Raw genomic sequence first — 27370 nt, forward strand, 5'->3', positions numbered from 1 at the left:
GGGTCAAAGGCCCTTGGAGAATTATGTGACTGACTTTCATCTATGGAGTACTAATACCCAGTGGAACGAATCAGCTCTCCATTTCCAGTTTCGCTTCAGTTTATCTGATGCTCTAAAGGATGAGTGGGGGTACCAACAGCTTTGGAGGACCTGGTTAATCTTGTCATCCAGATTGCCCCGAGAATACCGTTTCCTGCATCACTGGTAACACAACAAGGACACCTTGAGGCCCCTCACAAAGGAGTTTTTGGAGACCCTCCCTGTCCGCAGCTGAATGTCTCCGACGTCATCGTTCCATCCTCTGCCACTACTGTGCAATGCCGGTCACTATCTACAGAACTGTCCAGTAAGACCATGCAAGTTCTCTACTAATTGGATCCACACGATGCATCCACCTGGGATTGATTAAGTACACCTCACCTTCCTATGTCACCTGAGACTTGCTGAAAGGACTACCTCTGTTCCTGCAATTATAGACTCTGGTGACTGTAGCTACTTTGTGGACTCTAATTTCGCACAATCTTCCCCTTTGTACCAAGAAGCAAGAGTTTTTTGTTCATCTAGCTGATGGTTCTGGTATTAAGTCGGGCCCGGTGACACAAGAGATGGCTCCAATCCTTTGCCTTTATTCCTCCGGCCATCAAGAAACAGTATGAAGCTCAGTGTCTGATATTTTTAATGCAGTGACAACATATGCTAAGTTTACTTCCTTAACTGATCACAGTTACATTGTGGAATTTGAAAGAATCGTTCTGGCTTTCAAACTGTGGAGTGAGAGAGCTCTTGGACCCTGCCCGGTGGAGCATCCCACTCATCTCCCCTCTTCCCTTCCAGGGCATGCACGAACCTGCTGACTCCTGGGCCGTCGCACCCCCTGGGATTGGGCCGAGGGGTCCCACTCAGCGAGGGCCAGATCAAATATGGTTATCTGTTCCCCACTTTGGGTAGTCTAACAGAAATATTATTGTTTCCTGAGGAGCCTACTGTAGAGCCATTTACTACTGCCAGGAGTGCTTAGTGATCAGCTCCTTTTTTTATTTATGTAAAACCTTTATCCTAAAAGGAAAATAACTGTTTGCTGTAACTGATTATAAAGTATTAGCTGGAGTTTAGCTTCAAATTGTTAGTGTATTTAAATCCGCTAGTACATCTAATCTCCTCCCAGATTAAAGTGTTACTAAACCTGAGACCATGCATTTACTATACTTGTTCTCCCACAGCACACAGAACATTGAAATGCAATAGTTTTAGTAAATATAAACTGCTAAATACCTTTTCTCATCAGCAGTATATAGCAGTCCTGTGACTTCTATCAGTGTCTGGTTAAAGCTTGTAGGAGGAGTTTTCTTTCTCTTCTGGCTGTCCTATAAGGCTGCATTACCCCCTGACTTACTGTCTGGACAGTGTTGATTGGCCTGTGCTGATCACATGCTCCTACAAAAATCCCTCCTGAGATGTGTGCAAACCAGATAACCAACTACAAGGAATGTCTGACCTCTGTGCTTGCCAACAAGAGTTTCTCCACCAAGTACTAAGTCATGTTTTGCTTGGGGAGCAAATACTTTTTTTACTCACTGAACTGCAATTCAATTTATAACATTTGTATCATGTGTTTTTCTAGATTTTTTTGTTGCTATTCTGACTCTATCATTTAAAAATACACCTGTAATAAAAATTATAGACCCTTCATTTATTTGTAAGTGGGCAAACTTACACAATCTGCAGAGGGTTAAATAATTTTTTTCAACACTGTATGTGTACTGCCTGTGACTGCTGCCAGCTGTCAGGCCAGAAAAACAGCTTAAAAAGGTTGTTGATGCAGCCACCACCACTGCTGTTCTTTCTTTCAGCAATCTGAGGACCAGTGGCATTTTAGCATATTAACGATGAGAGGGGAGCCTCCCACTCTCTGTAAATGCCACCAAGAGGTTCTTCTGCAGTTCCTCTTATAAATGGTGCATTTTTTTTATCCCTCTAGGATGGCAGTATATGATCTGACAGTTTTCCCTTGTCCTGGGGATCCAAAAAGGTGGCTAACTAGTCTCTCTCCTTCATGACCAAAATCCTGGGGTCCTTGCACATGCATATCAGCGCGAAGAACTCCATTCACCATAAATTGTTTAGAACTGTGTCCTCCACAATTTCACCACACCCATGTTCAACAGCCACCATTTCATTTTCCTGCCTGCTATGGTCTCTGCTTCACAGAGGTGGGAGCAGTAGCAAGGGAACCTTCTGGCCTTGAAACAGCAAGAAGTCCTCTGTTGCTTCCTGCTGCTATTCTTCCAGTGCCCCACACAGTGTGTGCTCCAGCAGGAACACCAAAGAAATCATGCTGCTAATGCCCATCCCACGTGGCTCACTATTCCGGTTGCTTTTTCTGATGGTGACAAAATGGTATACAAATCTTGAATCAAATGACACTGACATGGTCAAAAGAACCCCAGCTCCTCAGAGCCAGTCCTCATCCTCAGACAATTACCCATTGGTCAGTGGCTGATGCTGCTGCAGCCACTGCAGCATGACCAGTATCAAGTTCCAGCTTGTGCATGTATCGCATATCAGGCCATTGCCTCGGAACCGTTGCACCACCAGGTTCAGGATGTGTGCCAGGCAAGGAACATATGTGAACTTTTCCTACTGAAGGCTGGACAGCAAGTTTGCACTTTGGCATACATATCCTTACCTAGCATAAGATGGCATGGGATCAGCCACCTCTTGCATATTTGTGGTTATTGGGAAAGATGGGGTAGAGGTGACTGTGCTGTCACCATCACTAGGGTGTAGGACACAGAGCAGCACCACCCAGCTCCAATGTTGTGCCCTATCCTGCATCCTTCCCAGTCGCCATCAAATTTACCCAGTGGGCCAAAATGAAGGTGTACCTTCCCTGTCCATGCTTGTTAGGCCACATGTCTGTGGTCATGTGGATCCTGCTGCTGACCATGTGGTCCAGTGACACTAAGACATTACCTTCTACTTGCTGGTGGAGGGCAGGGATGACCTTTTGGGCAAAAAGAAATGGTGGCTGGGTACCTGTCAGTGTGGTGCAGTACTGGCCACAAACCTCCGGAAGTAGCTGGCTCCACCAGCTGGCATGGGAGAAACCATAAAGCCATCAGTTTTGCCAAGGAGGCATTCAGATGCTGGAGCGGCTCTGGTGATAGCAGTGGACTTCGCTTGTGGGGCAGTGAAATGTGGTGGAATAGGACAGCTGGTTCCTCCGCTCCTCTGCAAGCTGTCCTTGCCCCTGCATGAAATCCTACCATACTGATGCTATCCCTGTCCTTTACTTCCTCGTCTAAAATCTCTGGCACTCAGGTATGTTCTGTCACCTCACCCACCTCACCATCCACATTGCTCAAGCCCACTTGGCAGTAAGCTACAGCTGTAGGAACATCAATGGCAATTGCCTCTCCCTGCATGTTGTCTTCTTTCTCTTTGTTCCTGGCATTCCTCAACATTCAATAATAAGTATACTTGCGCATCCTCTTGCATCAAGTTACTGATGCTGTGCTGAAATAACTCTGCTGTCTAATTTATGCCAGTTTGCAAAGTAACACAATTATCAGCTAGAGAGGAGGAGGAAGAAGATGGAGCATTTGCAGCTGCTGAAGAAAATGCACTGCTCTGCGCCTAGGAGGAAGAGGATAAAGAATGCGTGGTTAATCACTTAATGACTTGCTGTGGCTGCATAGCATGCCCATCCAACCAGACCACCGCTTTGTCCAGCAGGCACAGAACCTGCTCGCCTTCTACTAGCTACAGGTAAAGAACTTCTGTCTCTCCAGTTAGGCCTCCTACACATAATGAATACAGGGGATTGCTTATTTGTATTAACAGCTATGGCAATGGGGGATTAAGAATGTGGTGATTTGGTGCACGTGCATTTAACAATGTGATGATGTGCTGCAATAAATTGTACCACAATTGTGGTCAGGGATGTGCACAGAAAAGGGGCAGCTTTGTCTGTGTCAGAAACAAGATCACGTTGCTAACCTTGAAATAACAGGAAAAAAGTCCCTAGCAAAATTATATTAAGATAAAATATACATCTCTTAAAAAAATAAATCCTAAAACACTAAATCCCCAACTCCAACCCTATATGTTTTTTTTGTTTTGTTTTGTTTTGTTTTTTTTTTTTGTTGTTGCTTTGTTTAGTTTTGTTTTGTTTGTAAACTTAACTGAAAGTAAATAGGAAATAAAATGTGAAATGAGGAAAAAAGTCAGTTAAAACACAAAAAAACTGCAAAGGGGGCCCAGAAGCTAAACAGCAAGTGACACATTAATACACATAAAAGTAGTCCTAGAGAGCTCTGTTGGGCTTACACACTGGGGGGATACACAATTATATGTAGGCCATCACAATGCAATTCACAATAATGTCACACAATACAACAAAATATAGTATAATGAAGGGGGTACACACTATGTAGCTCACAACACTGCAATTCACTGTAATGTAGCACAATGCAACATTGTGTATAGGACTGTATACAGCTCTGTTTAGTACTATACAGTACAGTATAGCAGCACCTTTTTTTCCCCTACAAATATTGTCAGCTCTCCCTACCTTCTACAAGTCTTCATGCACAAAAGGCTGTTTAGAAAGCCTAACTTTTATAAGGAGGGGAATGGCACATAGGAAAGCCCCAATTTTTGGCCCTTCTAAGCCACCTGACCACAGTTCAAAGGCCAGGAAGTGCATTATTGGTAATGGGTTGCTATAGAGGTGAACACACACATTCATTTTTTTATTTTCTGGAACTGTGAACCACTTGAGTTTGGAACTTATGTTGGACATGAACCTTAAGCTCATCCTTACTTTCAACTGCAAGGAAAAGGAGAAAGCAGAACATTGTCTGGGACATATTTTACCCCAAAGTTTGTACCATTAAGAGTGCTGTTTAGGATAGGGGCCTTACATGGTCCATTCTCTACACTGCAAAAAGTTAAGAATAAGGCAAGACTTTAGATGATGCTGGAATCTCAGGGGTGAAATGGATCATTTAGATCTTCATGCTGAGGTTTTGCTGAACTTCGAACTGAAAGAACTGGCCAATGACCATTCGTTTTTGTTGGACATGTGCCTAATATGTACTGTTGGAACTCAATAAAGTTTTCAAACCGTATTTATTCATGCTGTCATGGCATAAAAAGTAACATACCTATTTTTCTGTAGCTCCTTTCAGTTAGCATTCAATTTTCAGCCCAATTTTCAACATACCTATTTTGCATTGTTAAATGTCTTTTGTAGAGCACAAAGATTTATCACCTTTCTCTTACAGGAACAGATATTTTCCTCTCTTTTTTATCCATTGTCAGATTGGTGAAAAAAGACAGTATTGATGGAGTCTTTTTATAGATACATGTCTGCAAAATAGTTTTACTACATAAAAATCTCCCTGACATCTATCTGCTGAAACATTATTCCATTCAGGCTTTTGTTTAATGCTGCTATGGCAACCAGCTAGAAGAGGCGAAGTGTGCTACAAAAATAGAATTCATGTTATCAAATTTTTTGTACATTATCAAAAAGTGAGAAGGAGGGTGTCCTATATTTATTTATGTTTTTAAAAAGGCAAATATAACAAGAATTTGTTATTTACAAGCAAATGATTGTACAGCCAGCCATGATATCACCTTTAGCAACCAATATTCTGCTCATTTAATGTGTTATTGTAAATCTGCAGACAACGGTACACAATGGGGTTGATTTACAAAAGGCAAATACACTGTGCACTTTGCAAAGTGCAGTTGCACTCTGCAAGAGCAGATGCTCCAGAGCTTAGTAAATGCTGACTTCCATCTGCTGACTTCCATCATCCAATTATGTGCAAGCAAAAATGCATTTTTTTAATTTTCCTTGGACATGATTGGGTACTCTTTGCAAAGTGAAGCTTTACCTCATTCACTAAGATCTGGAGCAACTGCAACTTTGCAAAGTGCACAGTCTATTTGCCTTTAGTAAATAAACCCCAATGTCCACAGATTTTTCAAAAATTGTGCACAATCGAATCTGTTCAATCATGTTGTAAATAATCAGTGCATACGACAACAAATGTTCTTAAGCCGGCGATACATAGATTGAAATTTGTCTGGTTCAGTAGGGACCGGCCAAATTTCGATGTACATATAGGCTAGCTGGTTGTACACAAGTTGATCTATCGGGTTTTCCCGAACGATCGGTGCCCCTGGCTATAGCAAGCAATTCCCTGAGTGTTGATGGGAACAAAATATAAGATATATGGCCTGCCTTAGACAGTTATGAGCATATTTAAGTCTCACTTTTTGGTTTCTTAAGTGTGCTCCGATAGATGTGACCACTTGAAGAGGGCTTAAACTGCTCCCAAATAAAATGTATTTTCATTTTATCCCATAAATAGAGCTTTCTTTTGGTCAAGTCGATTTAAATCATGATTTAAATCACTAGTAAAAAAGCTTAATTTAAATCAACTTCATCTAAAAACAATTTTTAAAAAGCAACTGTCATCTCTGTCCCCCAGCGGCACCACCTCTGAACCGCTGTTGACTCACGGACAGTCCTATTCACTGACAGCTGGTGATGTGGCAGTGACACAACAAGATGAGGGACGTGGTGGCAGCAGGTGAGTGGATGCCCGCTAACAGGCGCTGCCATGATGGATCTGACATAACAGGTGCTCTTTAAATGTAAGGACTTATTCTTATGCCCCGTACACACGGTCGGACATTGATCGGACATTCCGACAACAAAATCCTAGGGTTTTTTCAGACGGATGTTGGCTCAAACTTGTCTTGCATACACACAGTCACACAAAGTTGTCGGAAAATCCGATCATTCTGAACATGGCGACGTAAAACACATACGTTGGGACTAAACGGGGTAGTAGCCAATAGCTTTCATCTCTTTATTTATTCTGAGCATGCGTGGCACTTTGTCCGTCGGATTTGTGTACACACGATCGGAAATTCCGACAACGGATTTTGTTGTCGGAAAATTTTATAGCCTGCTCTCAAACTTTGTGTGTCGGAAAATCCAATGGAAAATGTGTGATGGAGCCTACACACGGTCAGAATTTCCGACAACAAGGTCCTATCACACATTTTCCGTCGGAAAATCCGACCGTGTGTACGGGGCATTACTGGTAGTTAGAATCTTTAATATTTGCAAACAAAATGAAGGTTTCCTATTTAGAATAATAAGCTGTCAGGTTAGTAAAACAGCGATATCCAAACCAATTCAAACATACAGTTTGTAGTGTACATAGATATGGAAACAATGGGATAAAGGAATATTCCTGAACTTTGTTTTACCTCATGGTTACTGTGAAATTGTGTGAATGCATCAATGCAATGCAATGCATATCTCAGCTTGCAGAGCTTGGATTCATTGAATGAGTTTACCAAAAATGTAAATATTGCAGAACATACAGCCTCATGTTATATAACTAAGCTCCATTTCATGCTGAATAAACAAAATTATTAATGTATCTTAAAAAGCATTTTATTAAAATAAATTTATTAAAAATCAAAAAAATCGATTTAAATAATGATAAAAAATGTTTAAAAAATCATTGATTTATATCCACCCTGCTTTTGGTGGTATTTGATCACCTCTGCAGTTTTTATTTTTTTTGCGCTATAAACAAGAAAATACTGAAAATTTTGAAAAAAACACAATTTTTTTTTTACTTTCTGCTATAAAACATATCTAATAATAAAAAAAAAAATAATGAAAAAATAGGATTTCTTTATCAATTTAGGCCAATATTTATTCTGACACATATTTTTGTTAGAAAAAATCCCCATAAGCACATATTGATTGGTTTGTGCAAAAGTTATAGCGTCTACAAACTATTGGATATATTTATGGAATTTGTATTAATTTTTTTTTACTAGTAATGGCGGTGATCAGCAACTTATAGCAGGACTGGGATATTGCGGTGAACAAATCGGGCACTAAAGCCTCATACACGATCTGATTTTCCGCAGACAAAACCTTGGAAACAAAACTTTTGTCCAAAGGCGTGTGCCTGGATTTTGTCTTGCATACAAATAGCCAGGAATTGTCGGCCAACAAACACGAACGTAGTGATGTACTGTGTGGTTTTTTAGCTCTTTAGCACCACCCTTTGGGCTCCTTCTGCTAATTTTGTGTTAGTAGAAGTTTGGTGAGTGTTGATTCACGCTTTTCATTTCACGCTTTTCATTTATCGCTTTTCAGTTTGCGCTTTTCCTTTAGCGCTTTTCAGTTTGCGCTTTTCATTTTGCGCTTTTCAGTTTGTTTCTGAACGGCCGTTCGTCAACCAGACATGTTGCAGAACCAGAGGTGTTATTTATTATTGGCCTTGGAGTTATTGTTTTGACCCAAGTCCAGTCCAGGAACAGGAGGAGGAAGATTTCTTGGACCAAAAATTGGTTGCTTTATTAATCGTGACCAATTATGTCATATGCTTTTGCTGCGGGAGCTCCGGGAGAATAATACGGATAATTTTCGGAATTATCTCCGGATGACGGACCCCTGCTTTCACCAACTCTTGGCATTGGTGACCCCCTATATTAGGAAGCAGGACACATGCATGAGGCTTTAATTTTATTTTTTGGTTGAATAATGATTTGGTTTGGTATATTTTTTATATTTTTGGATGCATAGAATGCACTTTTTGGTTAAGTTCTATTGGCAGATATCATGTCTAATTTTATTTGTTTTCTTTTTTAATGCACAATAAAAAAATTGTGGAGAATCATACTTGGCTATGTGTTACATTTTAAAAAATACAATGTAAAATTTACAAGGGACACCAACATAGTTGTATCTTTGATCTTAAAAAATACGGGATAATGGTGTTGTGGTAACTTGCACAAAAAAACAAAACAAAAAAAAAGCATAATAATATTATGCTTGATATCATTGGGAAAAAAAAGCCTTTGAAAATTAGTTTGCATTAACTTCATCAGTATCACCAGCAAAGTAGCTCCATTAGTATCCCATTAAAGAAGAAGAGAATGTGCGCTGCATTTCGAGATTTCATAATTTGCATAATGTTAATTCTGCATTACGAACGCTAGTTTACAAGACCGACCGCTTCTGACTCGTCCCTGCTTCCGAGCAAGCGTGTTTAAACTTTGAACTTTTGTCCGACGGACTTGTGTACACACGCTCGGAAAATCCAACAACAAACATTTGTCCGCGGAAAATTTTAAAGCCTGCCAATCCAACATTTGTCCGCGGAAAATCCGACAACAATAGTCGATGGAGCGTACAAACGGTTGGATTTTCCGCCAACAGCCTGTCATCATACAATTCCCATCGGAAAATCCGATCGTGTGTACGTGGCTTTACTGACACTTTTTTGGGAACCAGGGACACTAATAGAGTGATCAGTGCTAAAACTATGCACTGTCAATGTACTAATGCCACTGGCTGGGAAAGGGGCTAACATCAGGAGCGATCAGAGGTTTAACTGTGTGCCTAGTCAGTGTTTTTGTACACTATGGGAGGTGCTTTTACTAGGTTATGACATGGACCCTTCTCCCTGAACACAGGATCCAGTCCTTCCCTAGGACTGCCTCTGTACCGAATGATCAGTCGAGCTGCCCATCAGACATTGGCTCCAACTATGTATAATCACAGCGGGAGTGAGTCGCCAGCATTCGCGCCCACTACCAAGAAAAGTCGGATCATGTATATATATACGTGATCTGGGGCACAGCTACCGCCCAGGTGGTCATCAAGGGTGGTCAGCAAGTCCCCCCAAATACTTACATGACTCCTGCTTCAATCCAGCGCTGTGCCCGTCTACAGTAGCGCTTGTCTTCACTCCCTTTCTCTCACAGGCACAGAGACAGCAGGGGGAGCCATTGGCTCCTGCTGTTGTCAGTCAAGTTCTGTTAAGAGGGAGTGGGAGATGGGGCAAAGCCACACTGTGTGTGACTATGGACACAAACAATACGGCTCAAGAGTGAGCCCACATGAATGCCCCATAGCAAGCAGCTTTCTATGGGGGTATTTAGAGAACAGGAGAAGCATGCAGTGCTGGTGGGGTGCCCTAAAGAGGAGGTACAAATTTCAGCTCATTCCTGCCATGAGTGGCCCTGGTGGCATGTAAACTTTGATTGAAAAACTGAAGGGGCCAGAAGGAAGATTGTCAACTGAACAGTGACTGCATTCTATTAGGTGCACTCCCTGTTCGGGGTATTCAAGAAGCCACAGATGTTGAAAGCTGTGAGAATACAGTAGTCAACAGGGGAGACTCCTCCATTCACATTCGTTAGGGTGTATGGAAGAACCTGTGGATTTTAAATAAATATTTGCATAGCTAGACTGCAGATTGCTCTACCTGCATGAGCTTAGGGAAATTATGTAATAGCCCCACTCCGTTCCTCCCACAGGGACATTTCTTTGAAAACATTTGACAAGGCAACTTGCTGTGAAAAACCCTGTTTATCACTCTGAGGAAAAAAAGAAAGGCTTTAGAATAGATGGACTTCCACTCTAAACAACTATGCTGTTATAGAGGAGACTAACTCCTAAACCTATATAGCACCCTGGTGTTTAGGCAGGGTTGCTAGTAAATTTGGTTTGCCAGGTGGTAGTTGCCCTGGTTGTTAGTAGATCCACTGATTCCTCTCTAGTTCTGGACTTGCTGCACCTTCTCTCTTCTGTCACACGGTGGCGTTATGTTGGTGACATTAGATAGACAGGGGCTTAGCAAGGTCAGATTATGAATAGATGGGGTGTCTCAGCCAATTGGCGGGGGTTTCCTTAGCCCTTGGCCTGCTGGGAGAGCCTATTTATTTGGGTGGAGTCAGGTGATCGGGGTTCTGTGCCACCTGGACGGCTGTCTGGCTGGACGTGTTTTGCTGCCCTGGCCTGCTAGACCGGAATCCTGAGGCCTATCCTGGGGACATCTGGCTGCTAGGCTGTCTGAGGGCTCATCCACAAGCAGGACAAGCAGTGCAGGGTTGGGACTGCAGGATTGGATTCCAACCGAAAGTAAAGGTTCAGCCGGACGGGGAACCAGTTGTGGTCGGAGGTAGAGGAGAAACTGTCTCCACTAAGGGACTATCCACCTTGTTACCGGAGACCACTGTGAGTAAGCTGGAGTTAGTACCAGAGCAGTCTTCTCACCAGCCGGGGACGGTGAAGAAGTGGGAAACCTTCAGCAAGTGCCAAGCCAGGGACCTAGCGGGACAGCAGAGGTGACGATTGAGGGGACGCTTGAGGAGAATCAGTGAGTGCCAATCCAGGGACCTAGCGGGTCAGCAGAGGTGACGCTTGAGGAGTATTTGTGAGTGCCAAGCCAGGGACCCAGCAGAGAAGTGGGGGGTGACGCTTGAGGTAGATACCGAGTTATGGAAGTGGAAGAGCTCAGGAAATTCAGTGGCTACTGGATCTGGAAGTCTAGTGAGAGACTGGGAGCTCAGTGAGTAAAAGTCTACAGTGAGACACTGCAGTGTAAGAGAAGAACTATTCTGTGTTGCCAATAGTTAAGTACAATTACCGTTAGTGACTGTTACAAGATTTGTTGCCATAGGAGACAGCGGTCCTACCTATACAGAAGTGGTGTCCGGCTGGAGGCCATCCACTGTATAGCTGTCTAAATATAGAAGTCTCGGAGTTTGCTAATTATCATTGCATCTACTTAAGGGTGTCCTGCCCTTAACCTACTCTCCCACAGTTCTGTTAAGAGACAATAAATCTATTTTGCATTCAAAAAGTGTCTGGCACCCATCACTCCATCTTGCCTTCTAACCTACTCTACAAAGATGGATGTCAGCTATCCCTGACTCTGGAGGTCACCATTAGGCCTTTGGGGGTCCGGGACCTGCTACACCTATTTCAAGCTATTATACTAAGCTCCGCACAGACTGGAAGCCATCCTAAATTGAAGTTTGTTATAATTATATGACCATTTCCAATGCACATGACAATAATCTGAGAGATGCACAAAGCATTTTAATTTAACTTTCCTCTCTTTGTTTTGTGTAATGGAAAGCGAAAAATGAGGCCAATATAAGTGTACATTCCAAATGATTCTTAATCATGCTACTGCCTAAAAGCAAGGATGTTAACTGGTAGCAAAACGTTGACTCAATTAGGCTGCACTCTTGTAAACTCTGACCTTAGGGAGACTACTGATTAACCTCATTTCAGTGGTTTATATGAATCACTGTGTAACCATTTTGGTTTCATTTGACAGCATATGTACTGCCCTTTCTGTAAAAGGAGAACCCAGACACATTTTATTGTATACACCCAAAGCAAGAGTCATTTATGTAAATATTCTGTTTACTAGCAATAACACAGTAGGAACCCAAGTTAAAGGAATGCTAAACATAAGAAATGAATCTACATCTTTTTTTACGTAGAATTCCCTAATTTGTCAATGCCGGAAAAAAATCTTCTTTTCCTAATGTAAGCTTTCTGTCTGCATCGTTTAAGTACCAGATATTTGATACTTTATATTTGAGTACACTTACCAGTATGAGGCTGGTTAATTAAATTGGGGAAAAGAAAAGGAGCACAAAACTGGAATTGTGATCCACGGTACCTATTCAGAAATTTGTCTACTGTAAGAATATGTTCACTGCAAAGAGAATTTGTACTTTAAATGTAACAGATGGAAAACTGAAATGTACCTTTCTACCTTCAGATCCTGACTTTAATGTACAGCTGAACACAAAATCTGAAGAAATGCTACATTATAAGGAACATCTAAAAATATAAAGTATGCCAAAGCAGTAACCTTAAAATTTTTTCTTTTGCCTTGAATTCTTCCTGAAAAAAAGCAGTACAGTTCCTGACATTTGACTATGTATAGATACATTTGTTCTGTAGCATCTGCAGTAGACTCTTTTGTATATCGGCAGTGAAAATCATTTATAGCACAGCTGCCTCTGACTGTTATGCCCCGCACACACGGTCGGACATTGATCGGACATTCCGACTACAAAATCCATGGATTTTTTCCGACGGATGTTGGCTCAAACTTGTCTTGCATACACACGGTCACACGAAGTTATCGGAAAATCCGATCATTCTGAACGCGATGACGTAAAACACGTACGTCGGGACTATAAACGGGGCAGTGGCCAATAGCTTTTGTCTCTTAATTTATTCTGAGCATGCGTGGCACTTTGTGCGTCGGATTTGTGTACACACGATCGGAATTTCCGACAACGGATTTTGTTGTCGGAAAATTTTATAGCAAGCTCTATCGGAAATTCAGATGGAAAATGTGTGATGGAGCCCACACACGGTCGGAATTTCCGACAACAAGGTCCTATCACACATTTTCCGTCAGAAAATCCGACGTGTGTACGGGGCATTAGTCTCAGGGCCTTTGGAGTAAGATCTGGTAATGTCACTACTGTCGTGGATAAACCCACCATACACTTTTGCACTAAAAAGTGCCCATTTCATCTAATGGTATAATCCATCTTACCTACACTAATACGCGCCCTTTCAGTATAATGCATCTGGGATCTTAAACCATGTCTCCCGCATTTCCCCAGTAAACAGACATAATCACCATCTTAGCTCCATCGCTCCTTCATCTGCCCTGATCCTTTCCTGGGAGCCAACTTTATTCATATAAACAATAGAGCCTCATGGTTTCACAATCGACCAATCAAGCACAGGAATTCCCTCAAACAGGAGGGGTTATACAACAACCAATGAACAATGACTAGGGGAGTCCTATGGGGGTGTCTGAACGGGGGCAGTGTGTACCATCTCCCGCCCCCTGTCTCTGTAAGCTATCTTCAGCTAGAAACAGAAAGCTTGGAACAGAAACCGGAACCCTGTCCCCGACCACAACGACTCTCGTTTTTACCGTTTGTTCGTGAATCCTTATTTTGCTTTGTTCCGAGAACTAAGCATACCCGGACTATATTACCGTCTCTATGGATGAGAGATTATCTGCAGGTGTACGCCATGGCACCCCAAATATGTTGATCAGGCATACAGGGGTGACACAAGCGCACATCCGCTAAATCGATAATGTCTTTGCAGAGCGAACACATCCCCCCCCAGACGATCGTTCTGTGCATCGCATAGGGGCCCTTCACTGGCGGACATATCCCCACTCTGCAAACACTTCTCTACATCCCCAAGGAGCTTTTCACTACCAAACGGATCTCAACCAGCGCCAGTCTGCCCCAGTCAGCTCTTTAGAACGGGCTGCAGGAGAAATAACACTGGGAGACACTATGACAATACATATTAAAATACATCTTCATAAAATTTCCACAACACTACTGTACTGCACACTCGTTTTTCATGATGGAGAGAGAGCAATACCTGAGCAGCTGCAGAGCAAGTGTCTCCCTGCTTCAGCTTCCTTCATCCTGTAGCCAAGGGCTCGCTGCTGGAGGGACGGCTGTGTTTGTCTGCACCCACGCTAATCCTTTCTCCCCCACTGTCAGTGTGTAGCCAGGTGTGCTGCTGACTGTGTTTGCCTGTCTCCTTTCACTTTCCTCTCCCTTTGCTGCTGTGGGAGAAGCAGTTCTGGGTCACATTGTCTGCTCCTTCCCCCCTTCCCCCCACCTTGCAGCAGCAGCTGGGAGCCTTTAAGGAGAAGATCAGATGACACAACAACCACTAAGGATCATGGAACATGTAGTCCTCAAGCAAGGCCGCAAAATACAAGTGAATGGATGCTGATGGAGCTGTTTATTTTAATACCCAGGAGTAGAGAGCAAGACTTTTCCTGGGCAAAGCTGTTGAGATCTGGGCAGAAAGTGCAGGGAAACAAAACTGTGCGGACCTTTTGCTGTGCATGCCTGCTCTGGGAGAGAGCCTTTTGGAGACCGGAGCTGTGTGCAGTGTCCATAGAGGCTAAAGACTGAGCCACTGAGAGCTTCTTTTGCTGCAAAATGTGGGGCACAGACCTGTCGCTCCTATCTCTCAGTGCCCACCTTCAGAGGGACTAATCCAGAGAGGGCCAGTGAGAGGCCAACACTCTGACTGAGCCTTGTGAAAACCTGATTGTGAGGCCTTGATCGCGAGGGCTGCGCTTTCTCGGAAAACTGCCTGCCAAGCTTATGGGACCAGATCCATTGGGTACCAGGAGTGGTGAGCGGAACCATCTGTGCTTATCCCATTACTGACTATGGTCAGTGCCACCAGAGACTGCCCCTTACTTAACAGCCTTACAGTCCTTCCCTGCATACAGAAAAGTAGGGAAAAAATACTGCGCTGTGAAACTGCAACCTAGCAGCCAGCACAGCTGTAGCCCAAAAGCATAAATGTGGATGAGTAAATAAGTGTAGCGCTAATGTTGCAAAAACAAATGTGCATAAATTTATAATAACAATTATGATATTAAACATAAACACCTCAAAGTGACAGAAAATCAAACGTTATGAAATGTGAATCCAACAAAGAAAACGTGAAATTGATTAGCAGTGTGCTAGTATGGTGATTGCACTGTGAACAAAGTCCAAAGCAAAAAACAAAAAATAACAAATATAGTCCAAATAGATGCGCAATCCAATAGGCATATAAGAAATTCCAACCACCTTGAACGTGATACTGTTTAAAAAATATAATTTAATAAAAAACACAGAGTGATGTATGTGGGGTGGACCTCCCCACATACATCGTTCTGTGTATTTTTACATGCCTTATCATGTTCTTCCAAATGTGAGTGTTTAATCTATATTTTTTATTAAATGATATTTTTTAAACGGTATCACGCTATGCCAGCCCCCTTTTTTCATCACATGACATAATCCATGTGGTAGCAAGCTTCTACATCCTTATGATGTTTGGAGCCAAAAAACTACAACCCATTGATGGTCTAATGTTGAACTATTGATGCGGATCCAGGACCTGCTGTCCCTATTAGGTTTTTTCAACCTAACAAGCTTTGCAGACTTGTATGGTATAAGCCCCGCCAAGTCACTATGATCTGGTAAGCCTCCTGCTATTTACGGTGGTGGTGCTTCTGTCCACTTCTCTCACTCCAAGGTTCACACCGGTGGTTGGAATTTCTTATATGCCTATTGGATTGCACATCTATTTGGACTATATTTTTTATTTTTTGTTTTTTGCTTTGGACTTTGTTCGCGGTGCAGTCACCATACTAGCACACTGCTAATCAATTTCACGTTTTCTTTGTTGGATTCACATTTCATAACGTTTGATTTTCTGTCACTTTGATGTGTTTATTTTTAATATCATAATTGTTATTATAAATTTATGCACATTTGTTTTTGCAACATTAGCGCTGCACTTATTTACTCTTCCCTGCATACAGTTTAAGGAGACAGTAACACGTGCACCACCGTACAGACTGGCCCCAACATTAGCTGACAGTATTGCTACTTAAGGCACCAGGTACTTTACAGTCACTCAAAGGGTACCCCTCTCAGGAATGTGTACATCTAGTCACTCCTAGGGGTGTATGTGCAGAGTGCAACAGAGACACTTATTGAATATTGGTGAGGCAAGGTATAAGTACATGCTGTGACATGATGTATTTTCTTTCACTTCTGTAAGTACCTGTCTATTGTTTTAAATAAATAGTTTGGTGGTTTTCCGTATGTGTGGCTTCTGTTCTCCTCCATGAGTGTGGCCCCCTCCATGGGGCCCATTGAAAAATGTCTGAAGGACTGTTAATTACATGCCTGGCTGATCTCTGTGGAGGGGATCTTTCATATTTGGTAAGAGGTCAATCTTTTTTGTGGTGAAGGGAGGATAGTTGAATGTTTTCACTTTGTCCTGAAATTTACAGTTTTTTAGAAGATTTACACATCACTGATGTTTTCTCTTGATGTTTGTGGACTTATTTGTGTGGATTCACACTCATTGTTTGTGTATATATTGAATAGTCATTACCAAGAGTTACAGTACATTTTTTTTTTCTGCCATTCATGCTTTCACGGTTGATGCTGTTCTTACCAATGCTATTGTATACTAGTTTAATGGAATTTAGTCTTATTGAGGTGTAGGTCAATGGCGACAGATAAGGCTAATATTCCCTTCAGTTAACCTAATGCATTAATTGCCTTGTTTATTGTTTTGTGTATTGCATTTGGCTTGCTCTGCAATAATACATTTACTGGCCCAAGACGGGAGGAAGGGGGCCCACCATCAAGCAGCTTGTGGCCTATGTTCTGTGTTCTAATACAGTTGTGGTATTATACCAATTTCTAAGCTAAACATAGGTCCTTGCAGCATGCTAAGATATATCCAGGTGTGTCAGAGGCGACAAAGCAGTGAAATGCAGGGAAATGTGCTGGAATCACAGGGGAACTCCGGAATGAACCAGCCATTAGGGGCATACAGCCAAGGCATTGGCCCCAGACATCACCAAAACTTTGCATGCCACTGACTGTCATCCAGACCATAAATGACTCAGCAACACTGAGTTGAATACAAACTTCAGGAGGAGACTGTGACAAGCACAGTCTTCCCCGTAGAAAAAAATAAAACAAAAAAGAAATGGGCTGAAGTTTGGGACAGTGGGAAACACATGGATTTGAACAGTGGTGAGGCTGGAGTTCTGGTTTAAATTCTAATTTTCATAAACAAAAGGCTCCTTAACTGACTGATATTTATTAAAAGTTTAATTGCCATTCTCCTTCAGTGTAAGTCAGAGGCACAACTAGATACTTCAGGGTTCTGCTGCAAGAAACTTTGAAGGGCCCTCCGACCTCCTGGCCTGGGCCCTTCCCTCCAAGCCTGAATCCCTTCGCACTGATCCCAGGACCCTTTACTCCCATCGTTGGGCCCTTTATTATGGCTCAGCAGTGGATCCTTTTCAACTGTTCCTCAGTGGGCCCCCTTTCTCCCGTCTTGGGCCTTCTCCCCATGGCGGTCGCTGGGGGGCTTTGGTGAGATATCAGGGATATAAACAGACCTCTGATGTTTCACCTTTGAGACAGAGAAAAGAGATTGAGGACGCAGTTCTGTGAATGGGAGAACTACAATTACCATCAGCCATTGCGGCTGACGGCTTGTAGTTCTCAATTAAATACCAGGGTGCTGATGACACTCTAGGTAGTTCATTGATTCTTCTTGTCGTTCAGTTGCCCATACAAGGTATGGGAAGACAGCTACACTGTCAGTCTGCTGGAGCTTTGCATTGTACCCATGATCAGCAATGCTTTACAGGCTCCTAATAATGGAAAATAATAAATGCACATTTTTTAAGTCTGCAAAAAGATGTACATTTATTTTTATTTTTTTACAAAGGTGAACTTAGCCTTTAGCACACCCTTTCAAATGGCGTGGTGTGTAGTGTTTGCCTAGAGCACTCTCTTTCAAATAATGAGGTGTGTAGTGTTTGCTTAGAGCCGTGTTTTTCATCCTTTTTTCAGTCAAGGCACCCTTTAAAAATTTTGCACAATCTTCAGGCATCCCATTGTAAATTCTAAGAAACTAAACCAATAGTTTTACATATTGCAGTAACATCCACACACGTAGGATGCCCAACGTTAGAGGTGATTCATTCTTCTAAAGCAAATACTCCTTTGCACATTGTCACTGACTAGTATTCCAATGTTTCTCTTCTCCTTCAGTTTCTCTCCCTCCCTCACCCAGTGCTGACAGAGAGGGTCAGGGGATGGGCTGGCTTATGTACAATTTTTGGGCGATTTTGCCAAGGTCCCCCCCCGAAGAAAACTGAAGGCACCCCAGGGTGCCTGGGCACCCTGGATGACAAAGGCCTAGAGAACAGAGCATAAAAAATCACGAAAGATGGACAGTGTATGCCAAAACCTAAAGTGCTAATACAGATATAGTTCAGAGAAATTGCAGACTCTTAATAGAAGGGGCAAAAAAAAAAATAGGAATATTAATAAAATGTTATTAAAAAATAATAATATTAAGTGTGAACAGAAACACTGCTAGTGTACCACATTTTGTAAGTACATCATGAAAATACTTTTTAAACCACAGTAAAAAAAATTTTTTAAATGTAGATTTAATTATTATTCCCTTATACTTGACACTGACACTAACTTAAAAGGAAACAAGTGGCATCACTTTACTGAATGTTCTGAGTCTCTACATCTACCTTTTTTATTTTAATGCTGTTCATGGAGAGCATGCACTTGGCTGAAATTTATCAGTTTAACCTCTCGCTGTGTTCTGTCATGGTTTGAATTAGAGGCTGCTGAGTTTGTTGCATTCATATTGATAGCCATGACAATGATCCAGGTCATTGAGGTGAAAAGCGTCTATCCCATAGAGATTGCTGGAAACAGAGCAGCACACATCACTCAGTCGTACCATTCACTCCATTATTGTTCCCAGATGGTGGCTGCTCAGCAATTTCAGCTTTCCCTTCATATTGTGAGTGTCACATCCGCATTCTTGGAATTCATTAGTAAGTAGGCCTCAGATTCGTCGGACTTTGCAGTAATAACATGTCAGGCTAAACCAGTCTCACCCAGTATTAGAACATTACCCCACTTGAAGACTTTCCACTTAGAAGACCCCACTGCTATGTAAATATTTTAAAATAGAGTAGATTGGGAGAGCTTATCTGGTCCAAACCAGTTGCCACTTAGAAGACACTTCACTCGTTGTACTTACAGAAAAGTTATGTGCTGTGCTTTAATCTATACAATGCCATATGGCCTGAAACCACGTAATTTAGTTCATTGCTATACACCACTGTAACAAGGACAGATGATAAGAGTATCAAGGCTTCTTGTAATAAAGCACATTCAAATTCCAGATCATTTTTAATATCGCTTATTAGTGGGTGGGCCTCATAACAATGAATATTGTTTTCTATACAGGCACTAAAATCTTACAAGCAATGTATTAATATGTTGGCCATTGTGAGTTACAGTTACTTTAAGCTTTACTTGAATGTAATGTTTTTTATGTGGCTGACATTTGACTTTATTGCTGTAGGTATGAAGGTATTTGATATATGGATTTATAGACATAGCTCCCAACTGCCCTGATTTGGAGGGACTATCTCTGATTTGGAACAAAGTCCCTTTGTCCCTCTTTTCTCCTCATGTGTGCCTCATTTTGGTCTGATCTATATAGTTATATAGTATATAAAATGCACTCTTTATCTTTCAAAAAATGTTTCCCAGTTCTAAACCTTTCATCCAAATTCTAAATTACTACATTTGTACATTTCAAAAGCCAGTATAAAGGAATAATATTGGTAAAAAAATCACTTGTGGGTTTAACTAGTTTTTTTTATTGGTTTGGTTTTGTTTAATTCTCCTTAAGGGGGCGTGACAAGGGGTGTGTTCTATGCCTACATTCTTTTACTAATAGATGTCACTCGTTCCCAAAAAGTTGGGAGGTATGTTTATAGATTGTCCTCTTGTAATTAGGGCCTAATCAGTGTACTCAAAGATTGGGAGTTATTTGAACGCTGTTTATATTGAACAAATTGAATAGGCACAAACAAGGCAGTCATAGCAATGGTACTACAGTTCTTTAGGCAAAGGGAATAATGTTATAATAATAACAATAATAGAAAATAATAATAATCATAAAGGGAATATTAACATAAGGCAGTTTTTCAGAAGGATTATAAAATACAATTACAGATCACAGAATGCCAGAGGAGAACTTCCCTTGGAGGGGTTATGGTATTATTGCATCACGCTGCAGTCCCCTAAAATCTCTGTAGATATCAAGTTGCTGATGGGAGACTCTTCCAAGATGTTGAAAGAGAAGACACCCCATAAAAGAAAACCTATTCTTTTCCTTCTTGACAGGTATCTCAATATAATGTTACTCCTACTCTCTCCCTATTTTACTTCCATGCTGAGGGCACCCTGAATGACACAGAATCTACTAGTTAAGAACTTCTGTTTCAAAATGGCAGTCCAAATTTCAACATTCCATGAGAGCTGCTGTCCTCGTCAAGATAACTGCCTGGAGCCCATAGCAGGGCACAAATTAGTCCTCAATTGTCTCCTGCCAACCTGAAGAAATGACACAGTGCCACCTTCAGGTCAACAGATATACTGTAGCTCAACATCTGCCTACACGTTATTGGCTGTCTGTTTTAATGGATGTCTGTGATTCACTCAACAGACTGAACTCAGGCTTGCAATGATACTTCTAAGTGGCCTAATGTTTGCCCAAGTGTAGCATTTTTAAAGTTGGATCGGAGTGAGATTTGGCTAGCATTACAGTAAAACACAATCACTGGGCAACATTTGTAAGCATCAACCAGAGTATGCCTTTATTGCAGATGGAAACTGAAACATCAAACAATTCACATTAAATCTGTGTTTTCTAAACGTGTTTTTGTGTTACATAACATCCCTTACTGTATAAGTAAGCTACTTTATTGTGAAACACATCAGAAAAAAATGCTAAAATCTTTGTTTGTAAAAACTATTACTCCATCAGAATAAAGAATACATTCACATTAGGCCCCTTTTATGCGCTTTGTGTCCAGTCACAGCAACAGATCTTTAAACAGATCCCCTTGTTGAATTGAAGCAGAATGAAATGGATGTTACTTTTGTGACATCCATGTCCATTCATTTTTTTGCTGTATTTTAAAACCAGACCATTGCGGGCCCATATTAGATCTATTGGCAGCCTGATGTAAATCAGACTACCTCAGTTCCATCATGTTTAGGTCCAAAGAAATGGAAAAGGATGCCAAGCCTCCACATCTGGATGGACTTGGAGGCAATCAGATGCACAGTCAGGTCCATAAATATTGGGACGTTGACACAATTCTAATCTTTTTGGCTCTATACACCACCACAATGGATTTGAAATGAAACAAACAAGATGTGCTTTAACTGCAGACTTCCAGATTTAATTTGAGGGTATTTACATCCAAATCAGGTGAACGGTGTAGGAATTACAACAGTTTGTATATGTGCCTCCCACTTTTTAAGGGACCGAAAGTAATGGGACAATTGGGTGCTCAGCTGTTCCATGCCCAGGTGTGTGTTATTCCCTCATTATCCTATTTACAAGGAGCAGATAAAAGGTCCAGAGTTCATTTCAAGTGTGCTATTTGCATTTGGAATCTGTTGCTGTCAACTCTCAATCAGTGAAGTAAGCCATCATTAGGGTGAAAAAACGAAACAAACCCATCAGAGAGATAGCAAAAACATTAGGTATGGCCAAATCAACTGTTTGGAACATCCTTAAAAAGAAAGAACGCACCAGTGAGCTCAGCAATACCAAAAGACCCGGAAGACCACGGAAAACAACTGTGGTGGATGACTGAAGAATTCTTTCCCTGGTGAAGAAAACACCCTTCACAACAGTTGGCCAGATCAAGAACACTCTCCAGGAGACTTCACCAGAGTGAATACAGAGGGTTCACCACAAGATGTAAACCATTGGTGAGCCTCAAAAACAGGAAGGCCAGATTAGAGTTTGCCAAATAACATCTAAAAAAGCCTTCACAGTTCTGGAACAACATCCTATGGATAAATGAGACCAAGATCAACTTGTACCAGAGTGATGGGTAGAGAAGAGTATGGAGAAGAAAAGGAACTACTCATGATCTAAAGCATACCACCTCATCAGTGAAGCATGGTGGTGGTAGTGTCATGGCGTGGGCATGTATGGCTGACAATGGAACTGGTTCTCTTGTATTTATTGATGATGTGACTGCTGACAAAAGCAGCAGGATGAATTCTGAAGTGTTTTGGGCAATATTATCTGCTCATATTCAGCAAAATGGTTCAGAACTCATTGGACGGCGCTTCACAGTGCAGATGGACAATGACCCGAAGCATACTGCGAAAGCAACCAAAGAGTTTTTTAAGGGAAAGAAGTGGAATGTTATGCAATGGCCAAGTCAATCACCTGACCTGAATCTGGTTGAGCATGCATTTCACTTGCTGAAGACAAAACAGAAATGAAAATGCCCCAAGAACAAGCAGGAACTGAAGACAGTTGCAGTAGAGGCCTGGCAGAGCATCACCAGGGATGAAACCCAGCGTCTGGTGATGTCTATGCATTCCAGACTTCAGGCTGTAATTGACTGCAAAGGATTTGCAACCAAGTATTAAAAAGTAAAAGTTTGATGGATGATTGTTAATCTGTCCCATTACTTTTGGTCCCTTAAAAAGTGGGAGGCACATATACAAACTGTTGTAATTCCTACACCGTTCACCTGATTTGGATGTAAATACCCTCAAATTAAAGCTGAAAGTCTGCAGTTAAAGCACATCTTGTTCGTTTCATTTCAAATCTATTGTGGTGTATAGAGCCAAAAAGATTAGAATTGTGTCCATGTCCCAATATTTATGGACCTGACTGTAAATGGACACCCATCTGTCCACATTCACTTGCCTATAGACTAATACATAACTTCCAAGCAGGTCCATCTTAAAGTGCAAAAGTAAGATATTAGAGCAAAGGTGGAGGTCACACACACACTTATTCATGGTGCATTGCTTTGTGGCAATTTAATTAGAGCTACACCTAAAGATTTTCTCAGAATTAGATCATTGGGGTGGGGGCATTAAGGAGGTTGGGTGAGACTATTGGCATGTGAAAGAACTTAGCTTGGCACTTCAGAAGATAACTTTAACCCACTCTGATTAAAAACTAGTGAAATCAACACTTTAGTTCACTTGCTAACAAAGCTTTAGGTCACTGACCTGGGACCAGAGTGCCTCAGGACCTATTTAATGCAGCTGCCAGGTATGTTGGTGTTTAACCATTCCACCCATTCTCTTTAGTGGTTTTCTTAATATGTATAGTGAACTTGATTTTGAGTTTTCCTTCACCTTATATTATGTTCCCCACCACCTTCAGTCCTTTTGTCACCTGTTCCTGATCAAGTGGGATATACCTGACTAGATCACAAGCTGCTAGTCAAAGTTTTTCCTGCCAACCACATACACTCTGCACTCTCATTTCATCCTATAGAACTTCTAGTTGAAGGGACCCTGCCCTATGCTGCGGTGTCCTAAATTTGTTTTTGTGTGTGTTGTTGCTATGCTGTAACAATCCTGAGCATGCTTTTACTTTTTTTCTAGGCACCACAAGGCCTTTTATAAGTTCATTGGGGTTATTGTTTCTATGGAAGGGGTTCTAATAATTAGAGACAACACTGACTCATGAATATGTCTCTAACATAACCAATGTCTGAGGCCCTTGTTCAGAGGTATAGTTTGGAGATGACCTTTCCCGAGTGTACTTTCTGTCCCTCCTTGCCTTTTCCCTCATAATAATGTAAAAAGCTTCCTGCCAATATTCACTTTCAGTTATTGGCAATGCAGATCCAGAAGCATGTGTAATTTTATCTATAAATGAAGAGATTGTGTATTTTTGGGGAACAGTGGTTAACCCTTTGTTACTTGAAGATGCTGCTGGTGAATAAACATTTTGTGATGATCCAGAAGCAGCAGGAAGAGTATTTCTGGAAGGAGAACTCTGGAGGGAAAAGCTACGTGCACTTTTATTATTGTCCTCATCACTTCATTCCATAAAGTATTTTTATAATGTTTTTAGGGCACCTCTTGTATGCCAGGATGTGTTTTATCATCCTTGTAGCATTTGGAAAATAATATTTCTTCTCACAATATTTGCAAATTGCAGCTTTGCCCTCAACATAAATTGCACTGTAGAAATGTTTGCAAACTGTAGATGTTGGTCTCACCATTTTACTGAGAGGTGGAAAAGAAAAAAACATTTACTGACCTGACTATAAGTAAACATTATGCTGTGATGGTGGAGAACATTAATAGGAATCATTTAAAGGTTAAATAAGATAAATTAATTTGTCATAAAAATGGTAATTAAGGCCTGAGAGGACAGAAAATATCATCTACTGTATCCCAACAATCACCCAACTGTAGGTATAAGATGTAGCCCACAAAAAACTAAACTGGAGCCTTTCCACTGCAGTGCTCCCTAGTGGCAGAAATTCATATTTCCTTGTTTGAGAACTGCATTGAGAAGTACAGTGTTACTTGAACTGTATTCCAGGATTTGCTTGTATTCAGTTGAAAGAACTTGCAATAATTTAAGGCTTTACATGTTATATAGTTTGAATACCATGTCATAGATATATTACTTATCATTGTAAAATAATATATTCCACACTTCATTTTTTGCATTTTTTCCCAAAGAAGCAAAAAACGGCTTTGAAAAAAAACTTTTTTTTCCATTTTGTTTTCCAGGCCTTCCCATCTCTGTGACTGACTACCCAAAAATAAAAAGGTCTTACAAATACAGTGGACAATGGTCATTATACATGTTTGCATTTTTTTTTTTCATATTTGCTTCTTATAAGAACCTTTTTTCTGGATGCAATGTAAGTAATTTTCCATCTCAGTGTATCTTGTAACAACAACAGTTTCAAACCACAATGACGTGATACAGAGGGAACCATACTGTGGAACAAGACACCAGCTAATATAAATGTAAAAACATTCTCTGCCGTAGATAAGGAAGAATCTGTGCATTGATGGTTTGTACAATTAATGGCACAGGACAGAATGAACGAAATGTCAAGCTATTTAGCGACTTGCTTATTCTCACATGAGCAGTTGTGTTTGTGTTTATGTTTGCATGGACACATTGTTCTCATTACTGTATTCTGTTCCTGTATAGTGTCCTAATTCTTTCACCGAAATGCTTAATTAAAACATTATGTCATGGAATATAACAAAGATTCATAAAATTCTGGAGTGAATCAAAGAATAACAGACTATGGTTAAATTTAGAAAATGTTAAATATTTTCTATTTATAGACAAGAGCTAAAATTAGAGAACAGGTTTGATTCCAGTTTTTCATTTTTTTTTTTTTTTAAGAAAAACGCTCAAAAAAAAAAAAACAGTGATGCTTTCAGGCGCTGGCTTCCCTATCCATGCGCCCAGCCTCTTTCAATGCACCAGGCGCATGAAGTACAGCGGCAGGGTTTTTTGGATTGTACATTCCTGTAAAAACATATGGTACATAGGCTGACAAATTATTATTTTGGGTAATATGAGTGAACAGCTTTAATAGTTGGGCTATCTATCTATCTATCTATCTATCTATCTATCTATCTATCTATCTATCTATCTATCTATCTATCTATCTATCTATCTATCTATCTATCTATCTATCTATCTATCTCTTTATAGCCCTTGCCCTGCAAGGCACAGATCGGTCATACTACATCTCTTAGATCTTAGTTTAAAAGGCCCTAGGGGTCACTGCACACATCACACATGACACCAACCATAAACAAGTAAAATTAACATATACTAAATAAAGTAAAGTGTGTTTAAATTTAATATATGAAAAATGGTAGAAAAAAACTGTGAATTTTATTGACACAGAAATTCTGAGAAAGGATATTAACCTAAAAAGTACATTATGTATGCAGAGCAATAATAACCACAAGTCACATAGAGCAGTGTATAGAGCAAGTACAGTATCTCACAAAAGTGAATACACCCCTCAAATTTTTGTAAATATTTTATTGTATCTTTTCATGTGACAACACTGAAGAAATGACTTCAGTGTTGACTTTTGCTGTCCCCTCAAAATAACTGAACACACAGCCATTAATGTCTAAACCGCTGGCAACAAAACTGAGCACACTCCTAAGTGAAAATGTCAAAAATGAGCACAAAGTGTCAATATTTTGTGTGGCCACCATTATTTTCCAGCACTGCCTTAACCCTCTTGGGCATGGAGTTCACCAGAGCTTCACAGGTTACCACTGGAGTCCTCTTCCACTCCTCCATGAGGACATCACGGAGCTGATGGATGTAAGAGACCTTGCGCTCCTCCACCTTCCGTTTGAGGATGCCCCACAGATGCTCAATAGGGTTTAGGTCTACAGACATGCTTGGCCAGTCCTTTACCTTTACCCTCAGCTTCTTTAGTAAGGCAGTGATCATCTTGGAGGTGTGTTTGGGGTCATTTTCATGTTGGAATACTGCCCTGTGGCCCAGTCTCTGAAGGGAGGGGATCATGCTCTGCATCAGTATGTGACAGTACATATTGGCATTCATGGTTCCCTCAATGAACTGTAGCTCCCTAGTGATGGCAGCACTCATGCAGCTCCAGACCATGACGCTCCCACCACCATGCTTGACTGTAGTCAAGACACATTTGTCTTTGTACGCCTCACCTGGTTGCCGCCACACATGCTTGACACCATCTGAACCAAATAAGTTTATCTTGGTCTTATCAGACCACAGGACATGGTTCCAGTAATCCATGTCCTCAGTCTGCTTGTCTTCAGCAAACTGTTTGCAGGCTCTCTTGTGCATCATCTTTGGAAGAGGCTTCCTTCTGGGACGACAGCCATGCAGCCCAATTTTATGCAGTGTGCAGCGTATGGTCTGAGCACTCACAGGCTGACCCCCCACCCCTTCAGCCTCTGCAGCAATGCTGGCAGCACTCATATGTCTGTTTCCCAAAGACAACCTCTGGATATGACACTGAGCATGTGCACTCAACTTCTT

General features: G+C 41.2%; 1 long non-coding RNA gene across 1 annotated transcript in view; it reads left to right on the forward strand.

Moving 5' to 3' along the window:
- Positions 1-25589, forward strand: part of LOC141124286 (uncharacterized) — a 91043-nt gene extending 65454 nt beyond the window's left edge. The window contains exon 3 of the long non-coding RNA XR_012240862.1: positions 25087-25589. This is a non-coding gene — a long non-coding RNA (uncharacterized lncRNA). The remainder of the gene's footprint in view (positions 1-25086) is intronic.
- The last annotated feature ends 1781 nt before the right edge of the window (positions 25590-27370 follow it).

The sequence above is a fragment of the Aquarana catesbeiana genome, linkage group LG01, assembly GCF_042186555.1.
Source record: "Aquarana catesbeiana isolate 2022-GZ linkage group LG01, ASM4218655v1, whole genome shotgun sequence".
NCBI classification, from domain to species: Eukaryota; Metazoa; Chordata; class Amphibia; order Anura; family Ranidae; genus Aquarana; species Aquarana catesbeiana.